This window comes from Gopherus flavomarginatus, chromosome 2 (genome assembly GCF_025201925.1).
Source record: "Gopherus flavomarginatus isolate rGopFla2 chromosome 2, rGopFla2.mat.asm, whole genome shotgun sequence".
In the NCBI taxonomy this organism is placed as follows: Eukaryota; Metazoa; Chordata; order Testudines; family Testudinidae; genus Gopherus; species Gopherus flavomarginatus.
This window is the reverse complement of record NC_066618.1, coordinates 176,288,755-176,303,767: the sequence shown is the minus strand read 5'-3', so window position 1 is coordinate 176,303,767 and position 15,013 is coordinate 176,288,755. Positions and strand designations below refer to the sequence as shown.

General features: G+C 38.5%; 1 protein-coding gene across 2 annotated transcripts in view; it reads right to left on the bottom strand.

Annotated features, from left to right (window-relative positions):
* GMDS (GDP-mannose 4,6-dehydratase) overlaps positions 1-15,013 on the bottom strand; it is a 550,007-nt gene that overhangs the window by 273,836 nt on the left and 261,158 nt on the right. The window lies entirely within an intron of this gene.

Sequence of the window (15,013 nt, the reverse complement as noted above, 5' to 3'; positions counted from 1 at the left end):
AGACATCATAATACCAGTCACTGTTTTGGCTTCCGATGTAAACTGAACCATTCTGGTTTGTTTTTTTAAAGGTCCTCATTAAATTTTAATGATCTGTTTTAAGGTTTTTTTTTCCTGTTAAAATTAAAAATGAGTATGCTACACGGCCTTCACAGAGCATGGTGAATTATTCTAAGATTCATGAAAATCTGCAAATCACAGTTTAAATAACAAAGGGAAAATGACTACATTATTTTAGATGAGGCTGGTAGCACCACTTATTATTAAGGTTGCCTGACACTTCCCATTCTAAAATGTAGTTTTCAGTTGCTTATAAACTTTCCAAACTTTAAATGTTGGGACTGAAATTTTCCATTCCTGGTGTCTGCTGCAGCCTATTTTATTTTGATTTTTAAATTTCAGCTAAAATGGTTTAGCTGTTTTCAAGAATGAGGCTAGTGCAAAAGACGTTGTTTTACTCATGTTAAAAATTGTTGGTGAGTTCTTATTAGAAAAGCTGTAGCTTGTCCATGGATCAGGAACAGGTATTTGAAAATTGGGGGCTCCAGGGTAGCCTTTGGGTCAGGTATGTTGCCATGCAAATTCCCAAATTATTGTCATAAACCTTCGAACATTTGCAGTTTGTACATGTTCAGTAGACACTTGCCAATGCTTCACTGCGTAATTCCCAGAAGATTCTGTTCTCACTGAGCATGCTCCAGCCTAGGGCTGAATAAGGTTTTCACTGCAATTGCAGCTCTGGGCTGATTTGGACTGTGCTGCCCAGCCAGTCCCAGTTCCCTCCTCGCTCATCAGCCAATCTGTTTCTGTCCCCCACTCTGGCCTCTGGTAGCCCACATTCCATGTCCCATTTGGCTCCCAGTCCCAGTATCCCTCCCTTATCTAATATCAATGCCTATCTACACCTCCAGTAGAGGGAAGCACTTGTTTGGAGAATCTGGATGCAATACAAAGCTTTAGGAACTTGACTAAAACTCACTTTAAGAAGGTTGGCTTGTTTTCACTCCTGTGAAATATTATCCATTGCTAATGAGTAAATATAGCCCTACAGCACATATTCAATCTATGTTGAAAAGGACAAAGCACTGAAGATGACTAAATCATCATATTATACAGTCATATTTTACAAAATACTCTGTTCTGATTTTTCTCATATTTTCTCCTAACTCCTGAAGTGAGCATATGAATAATTCCTAAGCAGGAACCCAAAATTACATTTTTATTTGTTCTATTCCAAATCTCTGAGCACTACTGAAAATCAAATATGTTAAAAGACTACTGTATTCACATTTTAAAAGATATTACATTCTAGTTAATAAAGAAATAATAGGTTAGTCTCAAAAATATGACAATTTCTCAAACTTGAAACTTTATACTTGAAAGAAGCCTTTAGTCTAACCTCTCCATCACTCCAGCTGAATTTTAAGACCACCGGTGTAACAAGACCACTTAGAAAACCACAGGGGTGGCCTTGATAATAATACACATATAGTTGTTGAGGCACAGGAAACTAAACCAGATGGTTTTGCTGAGGAAAGCACTTCTGTTGCTTCATAAAACAAAAAAATCTAATAGGTCAAAAACAAAAATGCAGATATGATGAAACGGAAAGCTAAATGGGAGATTTATGTAAATAAGAAATAAACTTGTTTTCTAGATTATATTCCCATCCACTTAAAAAAATGGCTGTAGGAAAACAAAGGAAGAGGAGGAGCATGGTACAGTAGTTATGAAATAGATCGGTATCGTTTTCTTAAAGAAAAATATATTAGCAACACTTACAGTAGGCACTGCTGCAGAGCTTTGAAAATTAATGCCATATGATTTGTATTAGACAGAGCACCTACATAATATCATTAAAACCCTTTTCTTGCCTCATTTATGTGCTTTAAAATACAGAGCCCATTCATGTCTAAAGTAACTATGGCCTAAGTTCTTCCTTCTTCCACTTCTTATTACCAATCAATCATTCCAGCCCCCCGCCTTCCCAAATTGTAAGAAAACAGCTAACAGAAGCAACTTTAGGTTCTTCCCATTGCCAGGAAAAAATTCTGAACACATAGCTTCTTAATTCCCTTTGTATTCTACACTTCAGAAGTGGCCTACAATCATATTTAAAAACATTTTCTCCATTACAGGGGGTTTATAGCCAAAAACCATACAATCTTTTTCAGTAACTGAGTGTGCCATACTCGAGTTAAATCCAGAAGACAGCATGTCACTATGTTGGGGGCCATGGTCATCTGCATGAGGGAAGGATTTAGGGCTCCGATTCAGCCAGCATGCCATGCCGGTATCCCATACAGAACCTATCTCATGCTGCTTTCTTATTCTCCATAATATGAGCTGCTTTTTTTTTTCTTTTAAGACCCAGATTCTCAAAGGTATTCAGGTACTTAAATCTCTAATTATTATGAAATTGCCTGAACAACACGTATTGAAGATAAGTGATGTGTTGCCTGTCTTTGCAGAATCTGAAATAAGAACTCTGGATGTATGAACTGCCCCATTCATCTCTGAGTGTCCTAATTCAGATACCCAATGATAACAATGTTGACATCTCTCTGCTCCATTAAAGCATGTAAGAAAGCAGAAGGATCATACTGTGCAGATCTGAAGAATCTACTGGGAGTGACAGCTCACTTTGGCCCCACAAGTGACCAGACTTGGCCTCATTTTTTTCACCATACTCCATTCAAGAAGTAGCCAAACCCGAGTAGCCTAGCAGAACCTAATGGGGCATCTAAGCCCCCTGCTCCCGCAAAGCTCAAGAAAACAAGTAGGACATAGAAGCCTCACACAGGGGAAGCTATGCATGAGTAGGCCAGTAGAGCTCATACGTGTATCTGGAATAATCATTAAGGGAGCCAAGCCAAAAGAATCAAGAGAACATGTGTGATCATATTCTAAAAATCTGTGCAACCTACTGTGATTAGCATCCCACGTGGGTGGAGCTTATTTTGCAGGTGGAGTTTAGAAGAGTACCTACCACTATTTTCCCCTCCCCAATCTGTCCCAGAGTACAGTGGAAGCCAGGTATTTAATAATGTGCTAGGTATTATGACCTTGAGGATCTTCTATCAGTGTGATTTGGGTGTAACTGAATAAAATGCTTATAGCTGTCCAAGTATTTAATAAGGTCTTGGCATCCATCCACAGGGAGAGACTTGGAACCAGTAGAAGCCACTTTCAACAGCACAGGGTGGTCTCCCTACTCACCATGCTGCTTGTGTAGTGAGGATTTTGGGGGAAGTATGCCCTCTCCTCCCAGCAACAGAGTAGATCAGTGCCCTTTACAACCTCAGAAGCCCAAATGTCACTAGGTCCAGCCTTTGTTAATTGTTGTGTGGGGGTAGGAGATTGAAAATTAAGTGGGGAAAGTGTAGAAAAGGGGTTAAATAATGGGAATAGCACTTCAGCCCCGGTTCGCAGAGACACCAGAGCATATGCTCCACAAATGACCAATAGATTTTGATACCTGCAGGGACTTATCCCTTCCAGGGGCGGCTCTAGGTATTTTGCCGCCCCAAGCACGGCAGGCAGGCTGCCTTTGGAGGCTTGCCTGTGGGAGGTCCACAGTCCCGCGGATTCGGCTGCACACCTGCAGGAGGTCACCCAAAGCCGCGGGACCAGTGGACCCTCTGCAGGCATGCTGCCGAAGGCAACCTGCCTGCCGCCCTCGCGGCAACCAGCAGAGCGCCCCCCATGGCTTGCCGCCCCAGGCTCGCACTTGGCATACGGGTGTCTGGAGCCGCCCCGATCGCTTCCCCTAGACAGCAGTAGAGAGAGCAGAAGACTTTGGCCCCAGTATCCTTCCAGTCTCACAAGCGTGCAGCAGATATGCCATGGGGAGACTGTCTCATGTAGAGGGAGACAGACAGATAGACAGCTACACATTGTTAGTCTATTACTGTTGCCTTAGTCCTTCTTCTCCCCTTCCCTCTTATGGTTATGCTCAACTGTTCCGGTTTTTAATCAGATTGTATGCTCTCTCGGACAGGGTATGTGCTTTTACAAAACCCAGCACAATGGGGTCTTGACCCTGACTTGGACCTTTTGGCACTACTGCAGTACAAATACCAATAAATAATAACACAACCAATAACCAATGTATAATAAGGCTAATCTCTGTCAAACTAGCGCAGATCAGGAATTTTCCAATTTAAATCTCTAAATTTTTTGTTATATGAGAAACTGTTTACCACCTAGTGCTATGCAAAATCTAATTAGCAAGGTGAAACAGATGATCACTTAATGAGCTTATTATACATTAGGACAATCAAAAATTTAACAAAATGAGTTTAATTAATTAGAACGATTAATTGATTATCACAAGGTTTTACATACTTTAACAGGTGAAGGACAATACTATAACAGGTGAAGGCCAATACTATAATGGGGTTCAAAAGAGAATTAGATAGATTCATGGAATATAGGTCCATCAATGGCTATTAGCCAGGATAGGCAGGGATGATGTCCCTAGCCTCTGTTTACCAGAAGCTGGGATTGGATGACAGGGCATGGATCATTTGATGATAACCTGTCTGTTCATTCCCTCTGAAACACCTGGCATTGGCCACTGTCAGAAGACAGGATACTGGGCTTGATGGACCTTTGGTTTGACCCATTATGGCCATTCTTATGTTCTTATCAGAACTGGATGATCCAATATAACTGAAAGGCGAGCACTTGTCAGTCCAATGTTCAACATTCTGTATTAAAAACAGTCTCTCTAAGCAAAGGTTTGGGACTGAGCTTCAGAAAGACTGCAGCAGATAACTAAAACCTGGAGCAGTATATTCCTGGTCCATGGTCTTCCTAAACTAAATATTAAATGCCACATTCTGTCCTTAGATGAATGTACAGCTCCTATTGATTGAAATGGGAGCTGTGAACATACTTCTGCAGACAGATCCTTAAGAGTGGTTTCTTCTTCCCCGTCCCACCAAATTTGGGTTACCAACTAGGGCTATATAATTTCTCAAACTAATCAAACATTATGATATTATATTATAGTATATGTTGAAATAATGAAAACAGGTGTACCCAAAATATCAACAAAACCCAACCTATGTTTTCAGAAAGGGAGTGGGATGGCATGAAAGTAAAACATTTGACTATTTGCTCAATTTACAGCAAGCAAGTAGAGCACTTAGAGGCACACTCATACACAGAAGTCCAGCTATAGCTACAGTGAAAGTAAGCACAACGTCTATGGACATAAATAGGGACTTGCACCTACCTATGTTCCAGAACTGAATATGGTCCAAAGAGAGGGTTTGGGAAGGACAGATTGGTGGCTATGTGACATGCCCCATAAACCTAAATGTAGGATTTAATTTCTCAGAATTCTTAATGTGCTTCATACAATTAAAGCAACCAAGCAATTTCAGATGGTGGATGTACTGATGTATTGCTCTCTCCTGGTTGAAATAGAGGTTTCACTGTTACCCAGTTTGGGGATCAGAAGAGGGAGCTGGAAAGGGCAGCCTTTTTAATTAAGAAATTAACAACAACATGTTAAGAGGAGAAATTAAATTTAAACATAACGGAAATACAAATAATCAAGTACATTGATTCTTCTGTTAATAAAGTTGAGGACATGTCTTAGAACACATTTGGATTTTACTGTACCACTGGGCCTCCACGCATGTTTTCTTCTAAACAAACATTTCTTGTTTTTCCTTTCCTTTTTCTTGTTTTTAATGGGATTGGGTTTTTAATTATGGAGCCACCCACCATAACTTAAAAAAAAAGATGAAAGATTTGGAAATTAGTTTTTCTTTTCTCACTTTTAAAAAGAAAACAAACTACATCATTGATGGAGGGAAGATCTACTTTTCATTTGGTGGGCAGCAGAAGTGCTTATGTGTGTCTGAGGTTTTGTCTTGCAATTAACATGAAAGATGGCAAATTAACCTTCTGCAAGAACAAACTGGGCTCTAGCACAGTTAGCCAATTGTTTATTTACATGGCTCAAAGATGCAATGGAAACAAATGTGGTGGTGAATGATGATGTCAAGATTAGAAGAGCGAGAATTCTGTATGGAGAACTTTTCTAAGTTACTTTTCCTTTCAAGTGCATCTCTAATTATCAGGTGTTAAAGTGGACAGTCCATTCAAGTGATTCTCAAATGTAAGTGAACCACTTCTTAAGACACTAACCTCTTCCAACCTTGATTCCACACCTTCCCTGCAACAACTATAGTGCTAGGTCACAAGAAAAAGTAACATTAAGATATAATTAAGGTAGCAAGATGGAAAACAAAACACTTTGTAATGTGATGGCATGTGATTGCTTAGTTACATCCCCCCATCTCTACCGTTCATTTCTACTCCCTAGCTGTGCAGCTTTGCATTTATTAGACCCAAATATCCCCTCATTGTTCTTATTTTTCTGAGTCACTTTGCAATTTGGTTCTGTCCTCTCGGCATCCTGTCCCTCCAATTTTGATGTTGTCAGTATTATTTGATCATGACTAAACTAATGTCCCCACAATAAAAAAACTAAAGCTACAAATCATGAAACAAAAGCACAGAATAGTGTGATGTGCTTGATTTTTTTGGAGCTCAGTTGGTTGAAAAGCCTGTAGAAAGTCTAAGAGTATTCTGGACAGGATTACTACGGTCACAAAGCATTACTACTTTAAATTGGACTAATGCTTCCTCACTGTGTCGGAAAAATCTCGGAAGCACTCCTCCCTAGACAATAGTTGAGATCAATCAGTCTATCTAGGCTATTATAAAAGTACCCATCATTGTAGTACCTGAGCATCTCCCAGGAGTTAATAACCAAAAAAATCACAATAAGCCTATAGTCTATTTCCCCACTGCTCTATTCTGTTCTATACGTGTAGGGGTCTGGATAAGGTGTCTGAGGTCCCTTCCAGCAATAAATTTCTATGATTGTTTAAGTGGCCTCTTTAGTCAACAAACACACACAGGAGGTCACTTAGTTCAGATGAAATGTAAAACCAAGCTCTTGACCACCTGTCCCACATTGATGTGTCAACAGAAGGGCTTTTAGAACAAATTGACAAATTAAACAGTATGAAATCACCAGGGCCAGATAGTGCTCACCCAAGAGTGCTGAAAGAACTCAAATATGAAACTGCAGAATTATTGACTGTAGTATGTAACCTATTGCTGAAACAAGTCTCTACACCAGATAACTGGAAGGTAGCTAATATAATGAAGATATTTAAAAAGGGCTCCAGTGATGATCCTGGCAATTACACGTAGGTTAGCCTAACTTCACTACCAGGCAAACTGGTTGAAACTATAGTAAAGTACAGAATTATCAGACACAGATGAAAATGATATGTTGGGGAAGAGTCAACAAGGCTTTTGTAAATGGAGATCATGCCTCACAAATCTATTAGAATTCTTTGAGGGTGTCAACAAGCAGGTAGGTCAGGGTGATCCAGGGAATATACGTACTTGGATTTTCAGAAAGCCTTTGAAGGTCCTCACCAAAGGCTCTTACGGAAACAAAGTCACGGGATAAGAGGGAAGGTCCCCTCAAGGATCAGTAACTGGTTAAAAGATAGAAAATCAAGGGTAGAATAAATGGTCAGTTTTCATAATGGAAAGAGGTAAATAGCAGGGTCCCCCAAGGATTGGTACTGGGGTCCATTAGCTGTTACTATGCAAGAAAGAGATTTTGGAGTCACAGTGCATAGTCCTCTGAAAACTTCACCTCAGTATGCAGCAACCGTCAAAAAGGCTAACAGAGTGTTAGAAACTATTAGGAAAGGAACTGAAAATAAGACAGAAAACATAACACCATTATATTAATCCATGGGGAGGCCGCACCTTGAATAGTGTTTTGAGTTCAGGTCGCCCCATCTCGAAAAGGCTATAATGGAACTGGCAAACATTCAGAGAAGGGCAACAGAGATGATCAAGGATATGGAACAGCTTCCATACGAGGAGAGACTATAAAGACTAGGACTCTCCATCTTAGAAAAGAGATGATTAAGTGGGGATGTGATAGAGATCTATAAAATCATGAATGCTGTGAAACCAGGGATTACCCAATGACATTAATAGGCATCAGGTTTAAAAGAAACAAGAAGAAATACTTTTTCACACAATGCAATTAACCTGTGGGAGTCATTGCCATGGGATGTTGTGATAACCAAGAGTACAACTGGGTTCAAAAAAGAATTAGGTCCATCAATGGATGATAGCCAAGGTGGTCAGGGACATAATCCCATGCTCAGGACAACCCTAAATCTCTGACTATTAGAAGCCAGGAGGGGAAGACAGGTGTACCTCTCCAAAACTGCCCTGTTCTCATGTTCCCCTTGAAGCTCTGGTATTGGCTATTTTTGGAGACAGGATATTGGGCTAGATTGACCTTAGGTCTGACTCAGCATGGCAAGTCTTGTGATCATTACAGCGATCTCACAGCATTTAAAGTGCAATGGTATTAATTCAGGTGTCCAAGCTGTGTAACTGCTTTCCATCGACCTATTTTTCTATATACATTAACTGTAGAAGGCATTCTTCTTCAATTCCTCTTCGAACTGTTGTACAATGAAGCTGTTGCACAGCTGAAAAGAAGCCAAGTTTCTGCCAAGAGGTGGCTGCATTTGAGTAGAAGGTCAGTAATCTCAGTTTCAATGGATAGAGTACGTTGGGATTTACAGTTTCTTTAATATGATAACTATTATTACTGCCATGTTACTTTAGTCATAATTTGGATGGTTATATTTTATTCACCATGTGAATAAACACCATCTGAAAGGACCTATATGAATTCCTTAAACTTGGATGCAACATCTCTTTGTTAGTTCCAAGGTATTTCAAATATTTGAACAGGGGAACAAAGGGATATTCTAGCATAAACAAACACATATTTTCTTTGGAAATTGTTATTTTTTAAAATAAAAATGCTTCAGGGTGAGGCTCACATCTACATTTTACTAAGGCCAACAGGTCTTTAAACTGTGAGAGAGAAACTAAGTCAAAAGGGGTATGGCCACTAGTACATGCACATGTAAACAAGATGTTTCTCCAGCAAGCACGCATCAAGAATTTTATGAATGTGCAGTATCTGTTCCAGACAAAAGACCACAATCTATCAAACCTTTCTCCTGAAGTTTCATGTAAGCCCTAGTCTCACAATTACTGCATCTAAATGGCAGTGATAAGATAATCAGTTCAGTGGATCATCACATCAATCAGGGCAGACAGGATCTGATTTCAAGATCAAATTGATTTAATAGAGCAATCAAATATCCTGGCTCAAGAGAGCTGACAGAAAACAAAGTTACAGACGTCATATATATAAATACTCTTGAATACTTGGAAGGGTCAACAATATTTATCCTCTTGTTCAACAAATAGAAATCCCAACACCTGGAAATTAAGAATGGCCCTTTAACTTCTGTCCATAACAGTTGTTTCAAGTGATCTGACTACGAGGAGGAGGAAAGCAAGAATTTAACTAAGAGTGTAGAAGGGAAAAGAATCATTTAAAATTGGAGCAAACAACAGAAGACGGTAGAATACCCCTTCATGACAGAAGACGTGTGTCAGCTGGTGACGGATCTCATATATCATATTCTACAGGTAGATATAATTGACATTCCCTTTATTACTTAAGAACAATTCCTGCAGTCCTTACTCTGGTGAAACACCCACTGACTTTTGCTATGCCTGAGTAAGGACTGCAGGATTTGTCACAAAAAAGAATGCTGAGAAAAGCAGATTGTGGCAAAATGTACCATAGAAGACAACTCGGATCATTAACATTCCTTGAAAGCAACGATGCAGAATCAGCGGTGTCTTGGCCAACAGTTTGGTTGGACGAAAGTTCAATTTTACTGTATTACTTCCTGCAGTGAAAGTAGTGCTAGGGAGTCTTTTACAAGACAATACTGTGCACAAAATACAAGAAAAACTAAAAGTAAGATATTTCTATATTGTTTAAATATATATACCCAAACATATAGGAGAAGGGGAGAGATTCCCCTTCACAACCATACTAGGAGGCAGCTGTCTACACTAAGAATACATTCTAGTGGATAGAATGGCATATAGAGGAACCATGCACAAAAGTCCAATTAACACCATTGCTGTGAAAAAAGACACCTTAGTATGAATACCTAGATTTTGCTATTTTAAAATACTTTAAATGGACTAAAAAAAGTAACTTTGACAAATGACCAAGTGTATTTCCCATTGACTTTAAATCACAATCATCAATATCACATGACTAAGCTCTGATGGTTCTATTTACATGGTTTCTTAGTATGTCTGATGGTACTGTGGACCAGCTGTAATCTATTCCTATTGCATGTTTATGAAATGTTCTGGTTTTGTTTTACTTTTTCTATTGTTTTACTAAAATCAATATAAAAATGTGGCAACCAGCTTCCAGCATAAAGCTGCCCCCAATTCAGAAACTTAGTTATATGCATCTGAATAGTCTTATACCTAAATGCTTTGTTGACTGTAGCCAATATTAGCATCTTCCCTGCCCCCAAACATTGACGGATTTATACAGAAGGCAAAGGAGAATGTTTCTTCATGTTTGCAGACACTGTAGAAATCTAAACAGGTTGTAAATTACAGGTTATTAAAACTTTACTCTGGTTTGAAATGTGACTTTTGTCTAATATTTATTTCTAGGCTTTCTATTGCAATCACCAATTTTGTATCTAAGCATTTCATAAACATGAACACATTTGTCTGTACAATGCCCCTCTGAAGCACGAAAGTATTATTATGCCTATACACAGCTCAGTAGCTGGGGTGTTGATGCGGAGCTGTAGGGGCAGACAGCATTAGGATGTGATGGTAATTTGTGAAATCTATATGTAAAACTTCTGAATTATGGTTGATGTTATGAAGTTGTTATAAAATTGTTGCATCAGGGAATGCCTCCACTTGGATGTGGAATTCATTGTTTGCTGACAGGGGATGAAGCGCATACCTCCCAGTCCAGGAACAATGGCTACAACTGCAGTGGGGACCGAACAATGGCTATGCAGCGGAGCTTGGCTGAAGCTAGTCTCTCCTTGTTAACAGGGATAGGGAAGCAGAGAGAATGGGAAATACCCAAGCAGGGCAAAGAGACGGTGCTGGGGTTTAAAAAAGGTTTCACAGGAGGAACAAAGAATGAAGGTTTTTCAAGGGACAGGAAGATTTGGGCAGGAGAGGAGAAGAAATGGGCATGCTTTAGTAGCAGTGGGGGCCTGGTTTAACTGAGGGACCAGCCAAGGTCAGAGAAAGCTAGTGAAGCAAGAAAGAGTCCACATTCTAAAGAGAAGTCATATGTTGCAGGGAAAGGATCCTGGACAGTCCAGAAGACACTGCCCAACTCAAGAAACTCTCCAGAGTGGACCTGAGGCAGAGCAATGCGTATAAGTGTGATTATTATTTTATATTGGACTGTGTATTTCTCATGCTACCTAAGGATAGAGCAATGGTGTTACAGAATCCTTTGCAAAATCTGTTTACTTTCACTATCACACGCCCCTGTAAAGAGGTAAATTGTAAGCCTTTGATCGGATTCTGGGAAAAACATACGAGTGCTGAGGAGGCATAGCGCTAGTTTCAGAGCCCAAGCAAATGGAGTCCCCATTGCCAAAACGAGCATCAGACATGAGGTCTACATCTAGAGTACATGCCTAGAGACCCAAAGCCAGGAACCATAGCTAAACTCTGCCCAGACCCTGGAAGTAAAGGGTATGTGGGATTCAGCATTTGGATCCATTCATAGAAGTCTAGAGAGTGTCCAACTAGAGGAATGCAACTAGGTCGGTGACAGTGGAGGTGGGTAGTTAGCTCTGTTCGATTTTCTTTTCTGCACCTCTCCTGCCCGCACAACATTTAACTTTGTGCTGCACTGCCCAGCCCCAGAACACTATGCTAAAGGGGTTATAAGAGAGAAGGCGAAAGCTCCATTGTAGAACTTCTTGGAAAAGACAAACTCACTTTCTCTCTGGGAGAGCTTTACAGTGAGGTTGTGTTCTATTTGCAGAATATCCTATTGCAACTTTACAAATAAACATGTCTCTCACTTTCCATACAATGAGACTTCTTTAAGGTTTCACTTGCATATATCCCTTAATGATTTTAGCGTTAATAGTATTTGGCGGCTGGGAAATAAAAAGTTAGCAATGGATTGATGGGTACTTTCTAAGCGCTCTAAGTTAAGTGATTGTGAGAACCTGAATTGATTTAAATTAAGACTCTCTTGGGGTGGCGGTGAGAGGAAATTTGTATGATGCCTTGTGTTTTTCACATGGTATTGGAATGAGTCATAGACTGTTAAGTGCTTACTATTGTACTAGTGTTTGAAAATATCTAGCAGATGGTTTATTGTAACGTTCTGCATAAAATAAAAGGTATAAATTAACCTCGCAAAACAAAACAGCACACAGCAGATTCATAAATCAACAGTGCTGACATATTACTTCCCTCCTTCCCCCACTTGGTGGTACTGATTGCTATTTCTAAAATAATCGGAAACTCCTCCCACTAATTTACATTCAGACAGATATTAACTTCATTGTAATTAAAAGGGTCAATTACAAGTTAAAAATCAGATGTTTTAAAAACATTTTGTATCTATCACTAATATTTTAGTTGAAAACTGACATTTAAAAAAAATCACATTTACTTTTCACTATTTGCTTACTCTATGTTTGCTCTAGATGAAGGAGTTACACTCTTTTTTTGAACAAATTACATTTTCAGGTTTTCATCCATAGCACAATGCTCCAATTTCTGACTTGCAATCACTGCAGGTGGAAGTTTAAGTACTAACCAATACTGGTGAAATTATAAACAAATACCCCTCCCCACAACATTAGGTTTTTTAAACCTTTTTTTACAATGTCTATTAGTTAAGCTCTGATTCGACAAGGTATTTCACTTGTGCCTAATTTTTAAGCATGTGAGTAGTCCCACCTCAATGGGACAGCTACATGTTTCAATTTAGACATGTGCCTAAATACTTTATTGAATTGGGAAGTAACTTACACAAGATCATAATGTAAGATCAGTAGCATAACTGCAATTAGAACTCAAGAGTCCTGACTTCTAGTCCTAGCCTCTGATTATTAGACAACACTTCATACCAATACCCACACCAGTAAATATAGGATGAAATCTGTCCTCATTGAAGTAGGACCAGGATTTAACCCATAATATTTTATAAAACAAGTATGAATGTATTTATAGTTTTATTATTATTATTCCTAATCAAGTAGTAAAGAGAAAGAAAAGACAGCATGGGGTCTACCCAGAGGCATATGTTACTCATATTAGCATCAATGGGATTTAAAATTAAATAGAGAGAGGATACTATCGATCTGAATGTATTCAATTGTACGTTTAAGGAATCTCACAAAATGCTTATAAATATGATCATTCTATCTAACATTATACAGCATATTTATTCTAATGATGTTCAATATCTAAGTCCAACCTAGTCCATTAAAGGCTGGAATAGTTTATTTCTATTTTAAAGTTATTCTCTTTTTTAGACATTATAAGAATGGAAGTAACCACATTTTAAATATATTTAGAGAAGAACTAATAAGTCTCCCATTAGGCAAAGGGATCCCGCTAATGAGATACTCAAGATGAACTCTATCCTAGTGAGAAATTCTTTCCAGAAGATTCTGGAAAAGCCCCAAAAACATATGAATGAAAGATCTGGAATGCTGCTTACATTACCACCGTGTGTCCTTGATGGAGACTCCAGCTGAGAACTTTCTATCGGGTGGTTTTGCTGAATAAGATGAGGCTTTTTTTTTGTTTGTTTTTTTGTTTTTTTTAAGGTTTGCACACAGGTCATCCTAGGTAGAATCTGATGAATGTAGATCAACCTGTGCCCTTAGTGAAACCACTGAGTCACTGCATCCGACCTTTCTCCATTAAGCACAAAGAGTCTTGCTATTGATTTCAGCAGGACCAGGATTTGGCCTACTGAGTACAATAGAATTCCTCTGGATTTATACCAGCATAGAAGAGAGTGGAATTCAGTCCTGAATATTCATACTGAAACTCAATTTATATATTTTCTTTGGGTATTTTACTTTAATAACTATTTTAATGTTCTGATGCTAATTTCTGTTTTATGCCATTTTTATTTTTAAAACTGAAAAGCTTGTTAATTGTGGAAGGTTATGTTTTATTTATAAATAACAGAGCTGAGATGCTTTGTCCCATAGATTTTGTTAATAATTTTCCGCCTGCTATAAAATGTTGTGTATAAAAATTATTTTAAATTATATCTGGAAAATACACCAGGAAGATTTCCTGGGTTAATTAACCATGCTAAGGTCCCAGAAAATGATATCCAAGCAGGTGGACCCTTACTACCATGAAATATCATACCAACATCAAGGACTCCTAGCAGGCATATGCACTGCAGAACTGGGGCCCAACTTTACAGCACAGTTGGCCAAATTCTACTTCTTCAATCACCTGAGGTAATGGCTTGGATGCAGATATAATATTTTTTCCCATTTTTATCGTCATCATCAAGAGGATTGGTAAGATACCATGATTTCCTCACAAGACAATATTTAAATTAGAATCTATTTTAGTCTTACCGGTGGGTTCTTTTAATTGCTTAAGTCAAGGTCAAAGAGCTCAAAAATTAATTAAAAACCAAAGAATTAAGGGTGCTATTTTGGTATTAATTTGGTAATTTAAGAAAGACAAACAATAATCCTCTTTTTGAATCACAGCAATGAATATGGAAGCCAGCTCTGGTTTTCCAGAGAGAAATTATTAAAAGCCATAAATAGCCCAATGACCACAGGAAATCTTTGAAAGGAAAAATGGGGATAACGTTCTCCTGGGAAAACAACAATATTTCTGACGTGGTCATTCATGTCTCTTTTAATACAATGCAGATTTTTTAAAAAAGAAAAGTATATGCATAGAATAGAATTAAACAATTTTGACTAACAAAAAACATCTGAAATAAAGTAAATAGCTATAGACACATACGTGACACAGTTCTTGACATATAATATTAATG